The sequence below is a fragment of the Berghia stephanieae genome, chromosome 4 (genome assembly GCF_034508935.2).
Source record: "Berghia stephanieae isolate SIO BIC M18660-M18661 chromosome 4, UCSD_Bste_1.3, whole genome shotgun sequence".
Taxonomy (NCBI): Eukaryota; Metazoa; Mollusca; class Gastropoda; order Nudibranchia; family Aeolidiidae; genus Berghia; species Berghia stephanieae.
The window spans coordinates 45,743,880-45,765,355 of NC_088363.1; the positions used below are offsets into that span (position 1 = coordinate 45,743,880).

The 21,476-nt window shown below is 37.0% G+C and overlaps 1 protein-coding gene across 1 annotated transcript in view; it reads left to right on the plus strand.

Moving 5' to 3' along the window:
* The first annotated feature begins 1,639 nt into the window (after positions 1–1,639).
* LOC144970676 (carnitine O-palmitoyltransferase 1, liver isoform-like) overlaps positions 1,640–21,476 on the plus strand; it is a 78,181-nt gene continuing 58,344 nt past the window's right edge. Inside the window, exon 1 of the mRNA XM_078910548.1 lies at positions 1,640–2,726. The gene's annotated coding sequence lies outside the window, so the exon portion shown is untranslated. The remainder of the gene's footprint in view (positions 2,727–21,476) is intronic.

Here is a 21,476-nt window from a genome sequence, read left to right on the forward strand (position 1 = left end):
CATTCTTTTTTTAGACAAATTATTGTCATGTCGGTATCAATGGTTCGCAACAGCGATATAATCGTCTCGTGGTAAAATTTAAGTCGATATAGGTGAATTTTATTTACTAATGTTACATAGGGAAAAAAAATGGGACTTTGATGTAATGTCGATATAAGCGTGATGTCGATATAACCGTTGTCCATATATCCGTTCTGCACTGTATATACTCAAATTTTGTGTTGTGTGGGTGTGTGTGGAGGGGGAGGGGGGGGGGAGGGTTCAGGCCACTTCATATGAATAGGTTCTATCCGACATTTGTTGACGAATGTCTGGATAATGATAATGTTGCTACAAGTTATCTTCAAGTGTCCAGAGGACAGGTTTTACATTGCCTTTGAAGATCCCTCCACCCCCACCCCTTCTCTCTCTCTCTCTCTCTCTCTCTCTCTCTCTCTCTCACACACACACACACACACACACACACGACCTGCAATAACATTCATCATTCAGTCATCCATATCCAGCTTATACATATCAAGAACAGTGGATTTTCCTGTAACAACATGCAGTGCAGTGCAGTAAGCACTCCTCGTCTTTTTATTACTCGTTTTCACGATTCCTCGTACTTAGTACTAATCTTAATATCTGACATTTACAAGTTTCCTTATTTTCTTTGTACAAATTTCATGTAATTCTCTCTTAAGATAAGATAAGATATACTTTATTGATCTTGAATGGAAATTAATACAACGTTACACATCATTCATCGTTATATTAGCACAGGTGTATACACTATCATGAACTAATTGATGAAAATACGTAGCTAATTAAAAGCAAAAACAAACAAACAAACAAACAAAACAAACAAACAAACAAACATCAAATAAATACAATAAAATAAAATATTCATAAAATATACAGCAGTTACGCAATGCTATAAAAATCGGACATGAAAGTAGAGTAGATGTTACACATCGCTCTTAAATATTTTGTCCGAGCAAGGAGAAGGAATACGTGTGACAAAGAACACAGAAAGATAACTACAATCTTTAACACAAGGTGCGATAAACATAAGTTGGCTATGTAAACCTTTTCTCGTCCTACATGTTAACTGTCTTTGCAGGCTTCAGAACTCCTTATGAAGCGATTTGATCACAATGACTGGATATTGTGCGATATAAAAGCTCTAAATTAAAAAAAAAAAAATTATGTCGTCATCCAAAATAGGAATAGGCCAGGTACAGCCTGCCAAGAAAGATAGACAAGAGAAATCGACAGAAGAAGAAAATAATTCTTAAGTCTTAACCGAAAGCAGACATGAGCTTGTTTTTAACATTGTTGCAATGGACATTTTGCGTTGCTTGAGAGTATTTCTGTTAAATGAACGCATATCAATTAATTTGTGTTTTCAGACAAGTTGCTTTAATACTATCATAGTTTGGTAAAGCGTTGTGTGGTGTAAAGTGCTTTATAATAAGGTGAGCTGATAAATAATAGCAAGTTAACCATTACGTTTCCAAACTACAACGATTGATCAACGACGTGGAGGAAAACGATCAGTCTTCTTCGTTTTCCTCACGTCGTTGGTCGATCGTTGTAGGTTGGGAACTTAATCGTTAACTTGCTAATATTGTAATAAATACGATCGACTTGTAAGTATATATGCAGGTCTTGACATCCGAACGCAATTATGGGCCTAGTTTAACGTCGTTGTTATGGACAATATTTTTGCGTCATTAATTTTTTTAAAAAATCCATTACAACAATGAGCCAATAATGAATTGGACTATAAGACCTGAAAATAAGTGCACGTCGATACGAACAGATGCCTTGCAGGCAAACGGCATAGTATGTAATGGAAATTTGGTGAACTGGGAAATACAGTGAAAGGTGAATCAAGTGAAACGAGCTACACTCTATACTATTATAAATGATTTTTAACAAAATGAAATGGTGGCAATGAAATTGTACATTGGAGTTTTAGTCCCATTGCAGTACCCAACGAGGTTGAGCGTTGTATTGTGACGAGGCTACCGAGCGAGTTCGCGACTGTGCGGCAATAAATTCGTCATAATATTGTAGGTAGTGGAAGACGAAACCATTGTTGCTGCCAAAGAGGTAGATCGCACTTGGAATCACAGACTACTAGGAGTCCTGTGTTATCTATGCTTGGAATGGACGGTCCGCCATTGACATGGTGTCCGTCGTAAAGGTCTTTCGAACCTAATCACTTCGATTAATTAAAATTGTGGACTCTTGGTTTCTGTTTGTTTATAATCCATGGCTACTCGAGATTGTAATTTTATGTTCAATTCTGAAAGCAGACACTGAGTAAAGAAACTAGATAGAGACATAAGCTCGAGTCTTGCGATCAGCTGGCTCCAGTTCCATGTGTGTCTATTTTTCTCTCCCCACTCGCTATTTACACGAACGTCGATCTCTCGCTCTCCCCATCGATTCTCGGCTTGACGCGTCGCGTCCAAGTGTACGCTGAAAACCAACGAACCATCACACCAATCACAAGCACACAACACTCAGTGGATGTGTTGTTTACGTTAGGGTTTGAGAACGAGGAGGCGACAGTATTTTCATTAACAAGATCCTTTATTTTTGTTCTCAACTTCTTAACGTTTGTACCTGAAATAATTTCTGTACTCTACGGTGATTACCGAGCAAGGCAAGTGTTCTTTTCTTGGAGTTGAACTTTTACGGCATAACGGTTGAGCTGGGAGGATAAAATAGAGGTAAGCATGATTCTTTTCCAACTTCACGTTCAGTCATGCAATATTATTACTCAATATCGCAGTCATTTTCTTTCTACTGAATTACGAGATATGTCATCGGATTATCGCAGCGTGAACAGACTGTGTATGAACTTCTTGGATTATCGTCATGTCATAAGGCAAGGTAAGGCAAAGTTGTTGAGACAGTAAGAAAAGCTCGTCATTACTCTCTGAATGGTTACACCCTTACTCTCTTTAATACTCGCTCGTCTTGGTAAGGAAGCTGTGCCAAGGAGAACTGCACGCCTTTTGTTTTTCCACAACATGAACAGGAAATGTTTCTTCTTTGTTTTTTGTTTTTAATACATAGAGACAATAGTACTGATCAACAGATTCTTTTTGGACTTATTTTGAGAGGGACAATCGTTTTCATGAACAGCATCAATAGAAAATCCATTTATCTTCAGGAAAAATAATTGTTCTTTACGGTCTATCTCGAGACTCGAGAAAAGACCTAGATAACACAGGCGTCAGTCGCAGCTCTTGACCACAAAGTTAGTAATAGAGGCTAAGTCTAAGTTAAATGATTACAGCGGAACTTGACGCTAGATTTTAAAAAGACAATGCTTTATCTGCTCGGTCATTCACCTTAGAGAAAGCCGTTCGCAAAAAAAAAAAAAAAAAAAAAATTTGATTACAGAAATTGACTAAGCTAATGCGGTCTGCAAAATTAAGTCTTTTTGAAAGAGAAAAACAAACAAAATATTATTGTCCGTCTCACATTTGTAATTTTCCGAAAGAGTTTCACTGTAAGTTTTAACACACGTTTCAATACATATTTTAGTGCTTCTCCAAGCATCACTTTTATGGTTTTATCAATGTCAATAAAGTCAAGAGCATTAATTGTTGAGATATCAAAAGATTGACAAAAAGCTTCTTCTTGTTGGAGTTGCGTACATAAAGGGAAAAACAAAATAATTTACAAAACCCTTTTCCCATAATATCTACATCATGATCTTTACTTTTTGTTTGTTAGCTTGATTGTTGTATTGATGTTATGCTAGTAGCCTTATCCCGCCATTTAAAAACGATATTATTATGTAAGCGGCTTGAGATAAAGATTATTCTAACCTGAACTCTGATCGCCTCTATCTCATAAACCACAAATCAAATCGTTATGAATGGGTCCAATTGTTCTCTTATCAGAGTGAGTCCGGATAAAGTCAATGCTTCAAGATAAAATGCACTGTTGGATTTAAACAAAGTTCACTTTATCCATATTCAAAGAACACAATGCATACTATGTATTACATACCTATTTGGAATAGAACAAAATATATTGACTAAAAAGAAGAAAAAAGAGAAATATTCTGATTCATATGATTTATGCATAAGGCCTCAATGTTCTTTCGAATACCATAAAGATAGAAAACAAAAAAAAAAAAAAACAAAAAAAAAAAAACAACACCCCCTAAAAAAAGCCCAAGCAAACAAGCAAAAAAAAAGAATAAAAACCGCAAAAGAAAAAAAAAAAGCCAGGATTCCCTTTGCTGGTCATAGTCATAGTGTGCCCTTGTCTTCAAATCGAATTTGCTATTTTTAGTACATACCTCGTTTTATCTTTGACGTGTTTATTTTGTCTCAGTACCTCATTTTATCGTTCACATGTTTATTTTGTCTCGGGTGCACATCGATTTTGTCTAAAAACAAATCTCAACAAACAAATTAAACGCATATTATAAGCACTTTGGACAACATGGGCGATTCTTGTTGACAGTTTAATTATGCCGTGGCTGAAGGGCGCATTTTAAACTTTTTTTTAAAAAAAAAAAAGCTTTTGACATTTTAATTGAGACATAAGCAAAATAAAAACATAAACAAAAACAGGAGTAGGTAATTGTATTTCATTTCAACGTAACGGACACATTTATCGAGATAACTCTAGTATTAAATTTGTAAGATATAGTCTAGGGTAGTCAGTGTGACTCGACACCATGTTGAATTCAATACATATTAAATCGGGGGGGGGGGGGGGGGGGGGGGGGGGGGGGGGGCGCGGAGGCGGAACTATAAAATTGACAATTATTTGAATATTTATATGGCTATTAAACTCTCCCATTACACTTATATATCATCATTCATAATTTATAACTCGCATTGATTTTGCAATAAAATGAATGGATAAATAATTGATTGTTGTTAAGGACAAAATTGACGACAGCCGATAATATGCAGTGACTAATTGCTTATTTGCATTTTGTCAGAAAAATCTTTTTTGGAAGTCTTCTGTTTAATTTTTGACGAAGAGGATAGCCCATAACCGTAAACTCACAAAATGTCGGGTTAACATTTTGGCCAGATATTATTTTTTTAAAAAAGAAGTCTTGGGTTTGGTTTTCAACATAGACGATATCCAATATTTTACCGCACACAGACTGACTAATCGCCTTTGTACATTTTGGCCACAAAACAAAGTTTTTGTTTTTGTTTCGAAGTCTCGGGTTTAACTTTCAAATTAGGGATGATTGTAACCGATCACAATACGAGGTTAAAGTTTTCTAGCCAAAAAAGGCAAACCAGATGCCAGAAAGGAGTTTTAAAGCTAAAATAACCAGAAATGTTGTCATTTTAGTTTTAGTCAATTTAATAAATTTTAATCATGAAATTATTCGTTATTCTCATTAAAACATTTATAAAAAGAACAAAACAAACAAAAAACAACCCAACTTAAACAAAGTCTCATATTTCGGACAACAAATTTACTTTAAATTTAATTTATTTTATGAGGCGATAGGCCACATTTAGAATAAGGCGTTATCTCAGAGTCTAGATCATAAAATACGTGATGGTCTTTTGGGAATTCATTGTCTATTGTGTGAAAGAAAATTGGTGTACTCCTGGCGTTTCTGTATTATAAGATGTATTACTATTATCGCTCAAATGATAAGGTGATGCCCCATTAAATAAATGAAGGCAAAACATTTCATTGGTTATGGGTTCATTGGTTTTCTTACACACACACCACACACACACACACACACAAACACACCCCTCCCCCTCCTCTTCTTCCTTTCTCTTTTCTCTCTCTCTCTCTCTCTCCTCTCTCTCTCTCTCTCTCTCTTCTCTCTCTCTCTCTCTCTCTCTCTCTCTCTCTCTCTCTCTCTCTCTCTCTCTCTCCTCTCTCTCTTCTCTTTTGGAACTCCTGGCGTTTCTGTATTATAAGGTGTATTACTATTATCGCTCAAATGATAAGGTGATGCCCCATTAAATAAATGAAGGCAAAACATTTCATTGGTTATGGGTTCATTGGTTTTCTTACACACACACACACACACACACACACACACACACACACACACAAAACACACCCTCCCCCCTCCCTTTCTTCCTTTCTCTTTTCCCCCCCCCCCCCTCTCTCTCTCTCTCTCTCTCTCTCTCTCTCTCTCTCTCTTTTCTTTTTTTTTCTTCTTACCCCCTCCCTCATTTCTCTCTCTATCTCTCGCCTTCTTCTCCTTCTTTCACCCGTCCTCCCCCCCCCTCTCTCTCTCTATCTCCTCTCTCTCTCTCTCTTTTCTTTTTTTTCTTCTTACCCCCTCCCTCATTTCTCTCTCTATCTCTCGCCTTCCTCTCCTTCTTTCACCCGTCCCCCCCCCCCTCTCTCTATCTCCTCTCTCTCTCTCTCTCTCTCTCTCTCTCTCTCTCTCTCTCTCTTTTCTTTTTTTTCTTCTTACCCCCTCCCTCATTTCTCTCTCTATCTCTCGCCTTCTTCTCCTTCTTTCACCCGTCCTCCCCCCCCCTCTCTCTCTCTCTATCTCCTCTCTCTCTCTCTCTCTCTCTCTCTCTCTCTCTCTCTCTCTGTGTGTGTGTTTGTCTCTCTCCGCCCCCCCCCCCTACCCCACGACTTTCGTTGTAAAATGGCACGCTCTTTCCCTCTAGTTCCCCTGTCCACTCTTACCTTTTTCCTCTGTCTTTCTCGTCCTCCTCCCAGTCTCTTCTTGGACTAGACACCGGACACAAGGATAGAGGGGCTCCTAGATTTACTCCCATGCTCTGTGTGAACTTATCCTCATTTATTTGCCTCTTTTTTCTTTACTGTTTTTTTTTTTTTAAACATAAGAAATATTTATATGCTTTACCGCATTTAGGGAATAACTGAAACTTTCTACAATTATTATTATTATTATTATTATTATTATTATTATTATTATTATTATTATTATTATTATTATTATTATTATTATTATTATTATTATTATTATTATTATCATTTATGGGACTGTCTCATCGCTTTTTTTTTCTGACCAAAGTGTGTAGTCGTTAGACTGCTCCGAAACATCCTCTCTGTCTGTCTGTCTGTCTCTCTCTCTCCCTCTCTCTCTCTCTCTCTCTCTCTCTCTCTCTCGCTCTCTCTCTCTCTCTTATCTTCTATCTATCTATCTATCTATCTATCTATCTATCTATCTATCTATCTATCTATCTATCTATCTATCTATCTATCTATCTCTCTCTCTCTCTCTCATGATCTGCAATAACATTCATCATTCAGTCATCCATCTCCAGCTTATACATATCAAGAGCAGTTGCTGTCTCTCTCTTACTTTCTCTTTTTGTCTCTCTTGTTCTCCCTCTCTCACTCTCTTTCTGTCTGTCTAACTCTCCCTCTCTTCTCTCTCATGTTCTCTCTCTCTCTCTCTCTCTCTCTCTCACACACACACACACACACACACACACACACACACTAAGACATTCACACGTAGAATCGCAAGCAAACACACACGCACGCACATAATCTCTCTCTCTCTCTCTCTCTCTCTCTCTCTCTCTCTCTCTCTCTTGCGCACTCACATACAGCTTATTTCTCCTTTTCTTGACTAGGTATAACATTCACATAAAACGCACCCTCTACTTTTCGCGAGTCCAATTTAAAGGGTTTTTCCCTGTACGATCTCGTGTGAATGTCTCCGCACAACACTGAAGTACTCGGAGTAAAAAAACAAAACACATTAATTTAATTTTTTTTGGCCAGAAAACTCGTCATTCTAATACCGATCGATGAGAACGATCCTCATCTTGTCAAAAACTCTCAAAGCTTGGAATTCCGTGAAGTCCCAGGTTTGAGAGATTTTGTCAAGTTATAGGCCATTTTAATCGTTCGACATTTGAAGGACAATTTTTTTGGCCAAAATTTAAAAAATGTGTTTGTTTTTTTTTCCAGAGAATTTCAGAACAAGGAATGTGTTTTATCAAATTTGGACTTTGCCCCCCTGGATAGAAAGTTGTTGTGAATGATAAGGTTTGCCACCGTTATGATAACAACCAGACCTGCCAAATACCACGACACTTCCGTAATCATTACGAATTTTAATCGATACCAGTTATGACACTAAGTATTTAGACCTCATTCTACGAAGATTGCTAAAATTAGAGAATTGACATGTAAAAAATAATGTGGTAATAATAATAATGATGATGTTAATAATAATAATTATTATAATAATAATGATAATAGTAATAATAATATAATAATAATAATAATAATAATAATAATAATAATAAATAATAATAATAATAATAATAATAATAATAATAATAATGAGGATTATGAAGAGGATGAGGAGGAGAAGAAGAATAAGAAGAAGCACATTTCTATAGCGCCTTTGGTGGAAACCTAAGATCCTAAGCATCGTCTTATCTGTACCAAATAGCAACATTTTAGTATGTTATAATTCATTGTCCTTAACAATTGGTTCACCAACTTTAAAAGGCAAAAATACCGCTACAATACAAATAATAATGATAACGGCGAATTGGTTGACAGACCTCGTGAAAGTACGTAATGGGTACAAGTACAATATAATTGAATAACGACTTTATACTCTTTGACTCCAAGCTCTAGTGCGTAATTAGTAGTGCGGGGCGGTCCTTGGCAAGCTTAAGGACCACGGTCCTACGGTCCTTGGGAAATGAAGACCGCAAGGACCGGTCCTAGACCGGTCCGTTCATTCTTGAACCGTTAAAGACCGCTACACGATGAAAACCGTGGCCTACAGGAGTAAAACACACGGAGTAGTCACACTCATTTCAAATTGTAACCTAATTAGAGAAGAGGGGTGATGCCTTCTTTATTTGCTCACCGTACTTCATTGTTACTTCGATAATTTAATAAAATTTGAAATTTATCCCCATTAACGGAGATAATGGCATCGCCCAAGGCGTTGATCGAGTTGTTCGTGGCGTTGATACACACACGCAACTCCTCCCCCCCCCTCCCCCCCCCCCCCCCACACACACACACACATTAGAGGGCAGCGAGCATTGAAGAGTAAGAGAGAGACGTGAAGTTATAATAAGAGGGGGTGGATGAGGTGATAAGAGGGGTCGATGGTGACTTTTCGCCAGATCTAACAAACTCAGCTACCCATTCATTGCTGAGTAGACAGGGATTCAGAAAAAAATCGACTGCACCCGGGATCGATCTCTGGCCCTTTGCGTATAAAGAGAGTGCTCTATCAACTGAGCTATCGGGGTCCCCAAATATTCTATTGGACTTTTTTAAAATTCAGACGTTATAACTGGGTTTTTTGGAAGGAAGAAACTAATGAAACTCATATTATTTGATTAGTAAAAACACCAAACGAAATTTTAATATTATTGTATTATTTTAAATGACAACACTGCGATAGAAAGGAGTGGTGACAAGAGATGGACAAAAGAAAACAAAAAATCGGATTTGCTACTTGCTAGGTTCGACACACACACACACACACACACACACAAACACACACATCTTTTGTAGTCACATACATTTCAAACAATAACCCATTAGAGAAGAGGTGTCATGCCTTCACCATAGATCATTGTCATTGCGATCATTATGGTGTAGTAAATTTTGAAATTTACCCCGTATAATGGAATCGTCCAAGGCGTGCGCCTCCTGTTCCCCCCATCTCACACACGAAAGGGCGGTTTGCGGAGTGGAGGTTGGTGGTCGTCTGCCTGTATGGTCGTCTGTGTCGTTTAGTGTATGGCAAAGGGGGGTGGGTGCGATTAATTAAGTGGGATGGGTGGTGATTGGTGGAAGATAGGCAACCGAAGCAACGAATCGCTGGGGAAGTAGTAGGCTATGGCGCGAGACCGTAGGACCGTCGTCCTTGCAAGGACCGCCCCGCACTAGTTGAAAGGTGATAAGAAGTGAGGACCGCCGCCGATCTTCCCCTCTGGGACCGGTCTTCGGTTCACAGCTAAAAGACCGTCGGACCGCGGTCTAGACCGGTCTTCAGCGCGGCACTAGTAATTAGTGTGAATCGATCGTTTGAGTACTGGGTAGTGTATACGTGGTCGTCGTAGTTTGTCGTTTATTCAGTTGGTCGGATTCTCTGGTGCATATATAGGCTATTATAATTATTGTTTTGGCAAGTAGCTTTCCGTCATTATTATTATTATTATTATTATTATTATTATTATTATTATTATTATTATTATTATTATTATTATTATTATTATTATTATTATTATTATTATTATTATTATTAAGTTGAGACTATTCCATCTCTTTTTTTTCTGGCACTGAAATGACCAAAGCATTTAGTAAGTGCCGTTAGTCTCCTCCAAAACATTCCCCCCCCCCCTCTCTCTCTCTCTCTCTCTCTCTCTCTCTCTTTCTCTCTCCTCTCTCTCTCTCTCTCTCTCTCTCTCTCTCTATATATATATATATATATATATATATATATATATATATATATATATATAACAGTGTAATCACTGATATAATAATAACCTCAATCTTCCCCATGCCCATCATCCCACGTAGCCCTGATATTACGCATAATATATACCAATAATGACAATTAGTGTTCAAAAATGTATACAGTGGAGATCTGATTAAGTGAACACCATCGGACCAAAGAGATTTTAAGTTTGAAGCAAAACTCACTTTATCCAGTATCAATGGAGCACGCTTAGACAGAGAACAGAGAATGTAGGATCAACAAGAGGTATCGACTTTAAGCAGAAATTTACCTTTAAGAGTAATAAAACAAGTGGAAATCTTAAGATATCGCGTTTAATCCAGATAACGGTGGGCAGAAAAGTCCCCGTTACTATTAGTCGTAAAATACGCTGGACAATCTTTAAAAAAGTTATTTCAACAAGATTTAGTCAAACAAGGATTTATCAACTTTGTCGTACTCTAAAAGATAAAAACGTGTTTAAAATTTTTGGCCAGAATACTCATTTTTCAAATATCGATCGATTGAAATGACCCTCGTATCGTCAAACATTCTCAAAGCTTGGACTTCTTTGAAGTCTTCCTTGTAGTCCCAGGTTTGAGAGGGGTTTTTTTTTTGGACAAGATTAGGGTCAATTTAGCCGATCAATATATAAATTCGAGTTTTTTGGCCAAAATGTGTGTGTTACTTTTTTTTTTCTCAACATGCTCGACCTTGGTTCAGCCTTCGATTCCATCGACCACGAAATTCTATTCCACATGATGAAAACACTTTTTGGTCTATCAGAAACTGTACTCGAGTGGTTAGAGTCTTATCTAAAATAACGTAAACAATGTGTAAAAATAAGCGCTACACGGACCACAGAGGAGAAAGAACTGCCGTATGGTGTGCCACAAGCCTCGTTCCTTGGACCAATTCTCTTCAGCCTATACACGGAGCCATTAATAATAATAATAATAATAGATCTTTATTGTCCATAAATATGGCAATTTTTCATTTAGTTACACTTGTTATAACGTTAAACGATAACTGTAACATTGAACAGATATTTCACTCCTACTTATTTTCTCTCTCTCTCTCTCTCTCTCTCTCTCTCTCTCTCTCTCTCTCTTCCTCTATTTCTTTCACACGTGCGATATACACAACATAAACATATTCATTTCGTTTTCAATTTGTTACGATTGTGGCAATTCGACACCAAAAATTATCATCATTATCAATTGGTCAGTTAATCTTACATTAAATAAATTAATCAGTTAATCAGTCAACGAATCAATCCTTGGTTTTTCTGTACCATATGAAATATTCAACATTTTTATTGCTGATGGAACGAACGTTGATTTATACTTGCTAGTTCTACATTTAATCTGACAAAACCTTCTCCCAGATGGTAAAAGACTAAATTCATGGTATAAAATATGTTTTTTATTGTTGGTAATTGAGAATGCTTTCCTTTCTATTGCTTTTCCATGAATTCTTTCTACCCCATCAAGAGGATGGTTTATTATTTTTGATGCCTCTTTGATATATTTTGAAATTTTTGATTTATCTTTAAGTCGGCATCCTCCAAACCATATGGTGCAGCCAAACGCAATTACACTTTTAATCAATGAGTCATAAACTCTTAACATAGTTTTCTTCCTTACTTGAAATGTTCTCAATTTCCTTAGGATGTATAATCTTTGGGCAACTTTCTTAGATATTATATTAATATGTTGAGAGAAATTGAGGGAACTATCAATGGTTATTCCTAAATATTTAAAATAGTCAACTATCTCAACATCATCTTTACCGATCGTCACACACTTTAAGTCGTTTTAATTTTTTACACCAAACACCTGTTCTTTCGTTTTTTCAACATTTAATTCAAGCTGATTTTGTTTACACCAATCGGTGAATATATTTATTTGTTTGAAATAATTCCTTTCGGTAACTTTATCTTTTAATAAGCCAAGAATAGCAGTATCATCTGCATATTTCACTATAAAACAATTTTCAAAGGATGGTCTGCAGTCGTTGGTGTATAAGATGTACAGGATTGGGGAACTCACGCAGCCTTGGGGACATCCGTTCGACAACGTTCTTTTGTTGGAGATACGTTCACCCAATTTTACACATTGCGGTCTATGGGTCAGAAACTCTTTATACCATTTAATAAGGTAGTTTGGAATATCCATGTTGCACAACTTTTGAAGCAAAATATCTGTGTTCATGGCATTAAAAGCTGACGAAAAGTCGACAAACAGGATTCTGGCGTAATTCGAGGGCGTTTGGTCAAGGTGTTTTGAGATCGAATTTGTGGCGGTTAATAGTGTGTCTTCTACACTGAGATGTTGCTGGTATGCAAATTGGTACGGATCTAGCAATTTCAGGTCATAACATTTTTGTAGGAGCTCAGATTTTAAATTTTTTTCTAAACATTTCATTACAAGCGATGTAAGCGCCACTGGACGGAAGTCGTTCAATACGGTCGGACAACGCTTTTTTGGAACTGGAACGACAATCGATGTTTTCCAAAGTACTGGCATTGATTGTTCATCGATTGACCTTTGAGAAAGTTTTGTATAAGGTATAGCCAGTTGTTGGTGACAGTTTTTCAAAATAGTTCCGGTAATGTTGTCTGGTCCTGGTGCGGAAGAGGGAGCTTACAGTTTCTTCTTCAACATCTGGAGGTGGCTCATTGTTATTTGACAAACCGTTGTGAACAGGTGGGAGCCTGTCAAAACGACAGTAAAAATCATTTAATTTGTTGACATCAGTTTTCGTTTTTCCTTGTGGGAATGTTCGTTTCTTTTGGTCTACTCCTCCCATTTGCTTTATCATCTCCCATGCTTTCCTTGCGCAGCCCGATCTCTGTTGTCGCTCCATTTTGTTTTTGTATTCAACCTTTTCTTCTTTTATTGTATTTCTGATCTCCTTTCCCTTTTCAAATTCTAGTTTAATGTCACCACTCATATAGGCAATTTTCTTTTCATTGAGTAAATATTTAAGTCGCTTTGTAACCCATGGCTTATTGTTAGGAAATATCTTAATTTCTTTTTTTTTCCACGCATAAATCCACACAAAATGCAATATAACATGTCACAGTTTCGGTCCATTCATCAATACTGTCACCTTCTACCATTAATGTCTCCCACCGAGTACAGTCAAAACAGCCGTTCAGTCGTTGGATTGCCTCTTGAGTCCAGATATGGCGATATACTACATATTATCACATATTATTGCTTCCCATAACTCTCGTACCACTTATATGCAGATGACTCTCAGATATATAAATCTTTGTTGTTGTTTTTTTTTTCTTCTGATATTCATGATACAGTTCGGCGTTTTAAAAAATACATGATTGACATTAAGAACTGGATGGTTGAGAACAACCTCCAACTAAACGAACCCAAAACTGAAAGTGTTTTTATTGGCCAAAACCACCTAAACAAAGCAATTGGAAACTAGAAGCAATATTATAAATAAAAGTGAAGTGAATTTGTCTAAGCAGGTTAGGAATCTGGGGGTCATCATCGATAAAAATATATCCATGTTATTTCGTGTCTGTAAATCTTTGAGTTTTGAAATCAATGTTATATTCCTTGTCAGAAAGATTTTAACTGAAAATTTTACCAAAAAGTTAATGGTTTCTTTGGTTTTATAAAAACTCGATTATTGCAATTCCCTTTTGTCAGGTCTCCCACCGAATTTAACTGGTAAATTACAACGGGTACAAAACAGCAGCCCGCACAATAATATATCAAAAAAAGAAAATTCGACCCTATCATCCCACTTTTGGAAAGTTTGCACTGGCTTCCTGTCCGCTATAGAATAGATTACAAAATCGCTTTATTAGTTTTTAAATGGCTCAACAATTTAGCCCCTCTTTATCTTTATGAACTTATAAACCTTAAGCATCGAGCCAGAAACCTTCGATCATCCGTGGCCTTCGTGACTAGAATAACGAAGGTCACGGATCATCACGCAACACCACTTTATTATCTGTACCAAAAAATAAAATCTTTTGGTGATCGCTCTTTTCAGAGTTATGGCCCCAAACTCTGGAATACCCTCTGGAATACCCTCCCGCAACCCATTAGAGAAATCGAAGTACCTCAAACTTCAAATCTGCTTTAAAAAGCCCACTTTTTCAACATTCGTTTTCCACCATGCCGATTGTAATGTTTCTACTACTATTATTTAGCAATTTGTATGTTGTTTCAATATTTCATTTTAAATATACATAATATGTTCGTAACGTAATCATTATCCGTAAAGCGCTTTGAGACGTTTGGTTTCATGGAAAGCGCTCAACAAGTGTATTTTTTATTATTATATTATTATTTGTGTTTTTTTTTAAAAATATAATATTTATTTTATAATACGGCGGTACTGTTCTGATTGGAGCCGAAAAGTCGTTGTTCGACACGGACTTTATGTGTAGTCAGGCAGGTCTGATTATGTGATGGCGAAGTTCTAAAGATAACGTATTATTAACCATTACGCCATTTGTTTTACCCGTGATAAATTAAAGACATGCGGTTCGTTGGGGCAATAATTAATACCTGGCTAAATGTCAGATCTGTATAACACCGACAAAATACATTTTCTAAATTTGGCCAGGAATATTTTACTTCTAATATCGATGAATCAAGATGGCCTTTAACCTGTCCATTAATCCCAGATCTGATCCTTCTTTGAAGTCTTAGGTTTGGCATTTTTAATCAAGTTTGGAGTAGTCGAATTCATTGATTTGAATGTGAAAATATCTGACAAGAAAAATAAATAAATAGTCAGATAAGTTAAATTTTAAAATGATGTTTTTGTTGTATACGACAGAGATGCTCTCATCTAGAATGTTCCAAGACACGCCAATGTTAACCTTATAAAGGCGAATCTTAATTTCCTTTTCATTATAGTTTTTTTTTTTTTTTTTTTTTTTTTTAGAATTTATTATGTGTAAAACTGCAAGTCTTACCGTTGTTACTAGTGCCGCGCTGAAGACCGGTCTAGACCGCGGTCCGACGGTCTTTTGCTGTGAACCGAAGACCGGTCCCAGAGGGGAAGATCGGCGGCGGTCCTCACTTCTTATCACCTTTCAACTAGTGCGGGGCGGTCCTTGCAAGGACGACGGTCCTACGGTCTCGCGCCATAGCCTACTACTTCCCCAGCGATTCGTTGCTTCGGTTGCCTATCTTCCACCAATCACCACCCATCCCACTTAATTAATCGCACCCACCCCCCTTTGCCATACACTAAACGACACAGACGACCATACAGGCAGACGACCACCAACCTCCACTCCGCAAACCGCCCTTTCGTGTGTGAGATGGGGGGAACAGGAGGCGCACGCCTTGGACGATTCCATTATACGGGGTAAATTTCAAAATTTACTACACCATAATGATCGCAATGACAATGATCTATGGTGAAGGCATGACCCCTCTTCTCTAATGGGTTATTGTTTGAAATGTATGTGACTACAAAAGATGTGTGTGTTTGTGTGTATGTGTGTGTGTGTGTGTGTGTGTGTCGAACCTAGCAAGTAGCAAATCCGATTTTTTGTTTTCTTTTGTCCATCTCTTGTCACCACTCCTTTCTATCGCAGTGTTGTCATTTAAAATAATACAATAATATTAAAATTTCGTTTGGTGTTTTTACTAATCAAATAATATGAGTTTCATTAGTTTCTTCCTTCCAAAAAACCCAGTTATAACGTCTGAATTTTAAAAAAGTCCAATAGAATATTTGGGGACCCCGATAGCTCAGTTGATAGAGCACTCTCTTTATACGCAAAGGGCCAGAGATCGATCCGGGTGCAGTCGATTTTTTTCTGAATCCCTGTCTACTCAGCAATGAATGGGTAGCTGAGTTTGTTAGATCTGGCGAAAAGTCACCATCGACCCCTCTTATCACCTCATCCACCCCCTCTTATTATAACTTCACGTCTCTCTCTTACTCTTCAATGCTCGCTGCCCTCTAATGTTGTGTGTGTGTGGGGGGGGGGGGGGGGGGTAGGAGTTGCGTGTGTGTATCAACGCCACGAACAACTCGATCAACGCCTTGGGCGATGCCATTATCTCCGTTAATGGGGATAAATTTCAAATTTTATTAAATTATCGAAGTAACAATGAAGTACGGTGAGCAAATAAAGAAGGCATTACCCCTCTTCTCTAATTAGGTTACAATTTGAAATGAGTGTGACTACTCCGTGTGTTTTACTCCTGTAGGCCACGGTTTTCATCGTGTAGCGGTCTTTAACGGTTCAAGAATGAACGGACCGGTCTAGGACCGGTCCTTGCGGTCTTCATTTCCCAAGGACCGTAGGACCGTGGTCCTTAAGCTTGCCAAGGACCGCCCCGCACTAGTTGTTACCTTGAGTGCTGAACCAGGATTCCGCAAGAAAAGCGCTGCCGTAAGCTCGAGCAAATTGACTTGCTCTACATTGATTGTTTGGCGGTTAGGATCGAACTCGGTATCTTTTTGCGATGACCTTACCTCTGAACTACGCTGCCCCGTCAGGATGTCGTGCTGTCTAGATTGTAGAGAATCGATACAATCTGAAAATTGCATGGAGGACGCATGCACTTATTATGTATATATGTTGGCTTGGAGAGGAAATTACACACGCCATAATTATATACATGTGAGACTGCGCTTTCTAGAAAAGAGAGAGAGAGAGAGAGAGAGAGAGAGAGAGAGAGAGAGAGAGAGAGAGAGAGAGAGAGCGAGAGAGAGAGAGAGAGAGAGAGAGAGAGAGCGCTTGGGGAATTCATTCGTTCTTGTTTGATTCATTCCCTACACTCGTGTACTCCTTGAATGTATCACAGAAACAAGCATTTCCCTTTATATAACTTAAATATAACTGTATATAACTATAATATAACATCAACCACCACTACAATCTATCCTTTTATATCTGATCTATTTTTATGTTACTATTTATAGATCAAGGATTTTTTTTCTTCTTAATCCGCTACATCCATCCGTAATTATAAAATTTACACAATGTACAGTCCAAGCAGGTAATTGGAAAACCGCTTAGTTTGAACGATTGCGCCTCTGATCGAATTATTTTTTTCCGAACATGTTCTACTGGTTTAGGATTAGGAGGAAGTGTAATGACTCCTTACGTGCGTCGTGTCTCATCCTTTATTATGTTAAACATTGCTGTTGACTTGGAACCGTTTGTAAAGTGCATTGAACGTGTTTAAGTGAATATCCCACCACACAAGATTGTGTGCATGTGTATGTGTTTATGTGTGTGTTTATGTGTGGCCAATTGGAACTATTTCAGAATCTCATCAAACTTTGGTTCAATCTTGCTCGCCAATCATGTAGGTCGTGTCAATCATGAGGGCCATTCGCAGCGTTCGGATAATCGGGACACGGCTTAATTGAAATCATTTCTGCGTTGCGTAGCTGTTCCGAATAAGCGGCTTGGACTGCTCAACAGCTACAACAACAACAAAAACGATACCATCTACTACTACTACTACTACTACTACTACTACTACTACTACTACTACTACTACTACTACTACTGCTGCTACTACGACTACTACTACTACTGCTACTGCTGCTGGTGCTACTACTACTACTACTAACTACTACTACTACTACTACTACTATGCTGCTGCTGCTGCTGCTGCTACTTTTGCTACGATTACTACAACTACTACTAGTACTACAACAACGACTACTAGTGATACTACTACTACGACTGCTTCTACTACTACTACTACTACTACTACTACTACTACTACTACTACTACTACTACTACTACTACCACTACTACTACTACTACTACTACTACTACTACTACTACTACTACTACTACGACTACTACTACTACGACTACTACTACTACTACTACTATAACAACAACTACTTTCAATACTATCACATTGTATCACATAATATGATCTCTGGCCTCAATACTATCATTGTTAGCATCAATCTATCTATCGACCTAACTCGTGGAAAGATGAGTCCGTGCGATAAATATTTAATAATTATTCAATGACCGTTTGCCACAACAACGGTGGCAATTAATTGTCGTTTAATTTCCCCCTTCCCTTACCATGTACAAATTGTTTTCTCGTCAGATTTCGGTGGTTTTTATTGTACCAGCACTGTGCTCGGTGAGAGCCATTGTTGTATTCATTTGTACATATTATAATGTTATTGTTCGCGTGATGTTGAAGGTGTTATTTTTTGTTGTTGTTAATGTTGCTGTGATTTTTGTTATTGCTGTTATTGTTAATGTTTGTGTCATCATGGTCGTGTGGTTCTTCTTCTTCTTCTTCTTCTTCTTCTTCTTCTTTCTTCTTCTTCTTCTTCTTCTTCTTCTTCATTCATTATTCTTATTATTATTATTATTATTATTATTATTATTATTATTATTATTATTATTATTATTATTATTATTATTATTTTTGTCGTTGTTGTTGTTGTTATCATTATTATTTATGCCGACATTTGTGTGAACCTAAACGTGAAAACGACAAAAGAAAGTAAAATAAACTTACTGCATTATGCATTAAAAGCCACTTTTTTCCCCATAAAAAAAGTTGTAACAAAATTGATTTAGATTCGATTGTTTTAAAGACAAAGGTGTGAATATAATATCGATTATAGTACGTTACGTTCGGATCCGGTCTGTTGTATTTCCATAACTATTGTAATCACACTTAAAATCGATTTTATTTCAAGATAAAGAGGTGTGGATATGATATCTATCATAATCTATTAGGATAAAGTCTTTAATTCTTCCATCTTCATTTTATTTTTTTATTTTTGTTGTTGTTTTGTATCGACTATTAAAATCGATTACACGCAGCTAAATCAGTCAGCCACAAAGTGTATGGGTATTTTCTTTCAATGCTTTAGCACAGCGCTTATGGCCGAATTCATAGCTCTTATAAATACTTGCCTATCACCAGAGCACAATCAGTCAGCCTCACAGATCCTGAACAACACTCAGGATTTTTAAACAGGAGATTTTTTTAATGTATGCCGTTGTCATGTGTCGCATTGCAATTCCCTCATTAGTTTGTCAAAATATTGTGATAAATTAAAAAAAAAAAAAGCTTTTATATAGCGCGATATTCACTAAACGTGCTCAAAACGCTTTACAAGGCCATGTTAGGCGATATTGCAATTTTTTTCGGACAGAGACAAGTCCGTTAACGGCCAAGTACTCATTTTACACCTGAGTTAAGTGAGATAATGTGAGTAAAGAGCCTTCTCCAAGGACTCGAACCCAGGACCTTCCGATCCGAAGGCGAGTATCATACCACTAGACCACACAGCCGCACAAATACTCATAAACTGTTGGGCTAATTGCTTCAGGTGACTGGCAAGGACTGAAGATGGCGATGGTTGCAACACTTTAAGATACTATTCATAGCCTGTGTTAAAATAGGACAAAGAAGTCTTGACGTGTCACACCTACTACTCTTCCGGTATCAAACTCATTGAAAGTGTGTACGTTATCAGCCTTTTGGAGGATTAATAATGAATAGGTTACATATTGAATCATAAGATGGCGTAACTATTTTATTAGCAAGATGTATAGGCAGATTCTTAAGATTTTACGGGACGTAAAATGACGAAGTTGGGTGATCTTAATTGACGACCAGCATAATATTTAAACTAGAATATAAGATGCCATCACTCTGAAACCAGAAGATCAATTAAACAAGTGATGTATTCAATCCTCCGGAAGAGTGATTTTACACTTCGAATGAGATTAGAACCAGATTTTTTTACATCACACCAGGTTCCAAATCTTTGGAACTGATTGATTCGGGTCACAGCATTTAGGTATAATGGCTAATTTTCGGTGACACTACACCCATTTTAGATTTCCATAAACAGTAAATAAAGTTGATCTACTTTCCTCTTATCTTCTCCCTGCAATGCAATAGATATCAAACGGCCTATATTTAGTTATAGATATTACCGGACATATTATGTATCTATTGTGAGAGTTCAAAGTCGAATCGAATTCCATTGCGTCATTTTCATTATCAGTCATTTGAATCAAGTATCTATCTAAATAGTTTTTGCAATATCGATGTGTTCATATATTTATTGCTGGTCAGATAACCCAAATTGTTATGGGCACATGGTTGTAATGTGAATACTCTCAAACCAATCTACATATATTCCATTACAACAATGTTAAAACAGGCCCATCATTGCGTTGGGTTGTTAGACCTGCTAATCAGTGTACCTCGTTTAAAACAAATGGAGATAAAGATAAAGGGAGTAAATCTGACTCATGAATGAACAACACAAAACAAACGACGTTTCGGCCTTGGCCGTTTGTTTTGTCTTGTTCATTCATGAGTCAGATTTACTCCCTTTATCTTTATCTCCATTTTATTGACTCATTTAGGTACCTCTATTTATTAGTTTTAAAACAAATGTTTGGCATTTAGCTAACTCCGATTTAGCACCTTTTTGAGGTGATTGGTCAGATCAGTGAATTTAAGCCCTTGATATTCATGTTTAACACGTCCGATAGCCGAAAGCAGGCAACAGGGTTATTTGTATAATGGAGAATATCTTGAATTTGAGAGATTTTCATCAGTGATTTTTCGGAGAAAAAAAGAAGTCTTGGGTTTGGTTTTCAACATAGACGATATCCAATATTTTACCGCACACAGACTGACTAATCGCCTTTGTACATTTTGGCCACAAAACAAAGTTTTTGTTTTTGTTTCGAAGTCTCGGGTTTAACTTTCAAATTAGGGATGATTGTAACCGATCACAATACGAGGTTAAAGTTTTCTAGCCAAAAAAGGCAAACCAGATGCCAGAAAGGAGTTTTAAAGCTAAAATAACCAGAAATGTTGTCATTTTAGTTTTAGTCAATTTAATAAATTTTAATCATGAAATTATTCGTTATTCTCATTAAAACATTTATAAAAAGAACAAAACAAACAAAAAACAACCCAACTTAAACAAAGTCTCATATTTCGGACAACAAATTTACTTTAAATTTAATTTATTTTATGAGGCGATAGGCCACATTTAGAATAAGGCGTTATC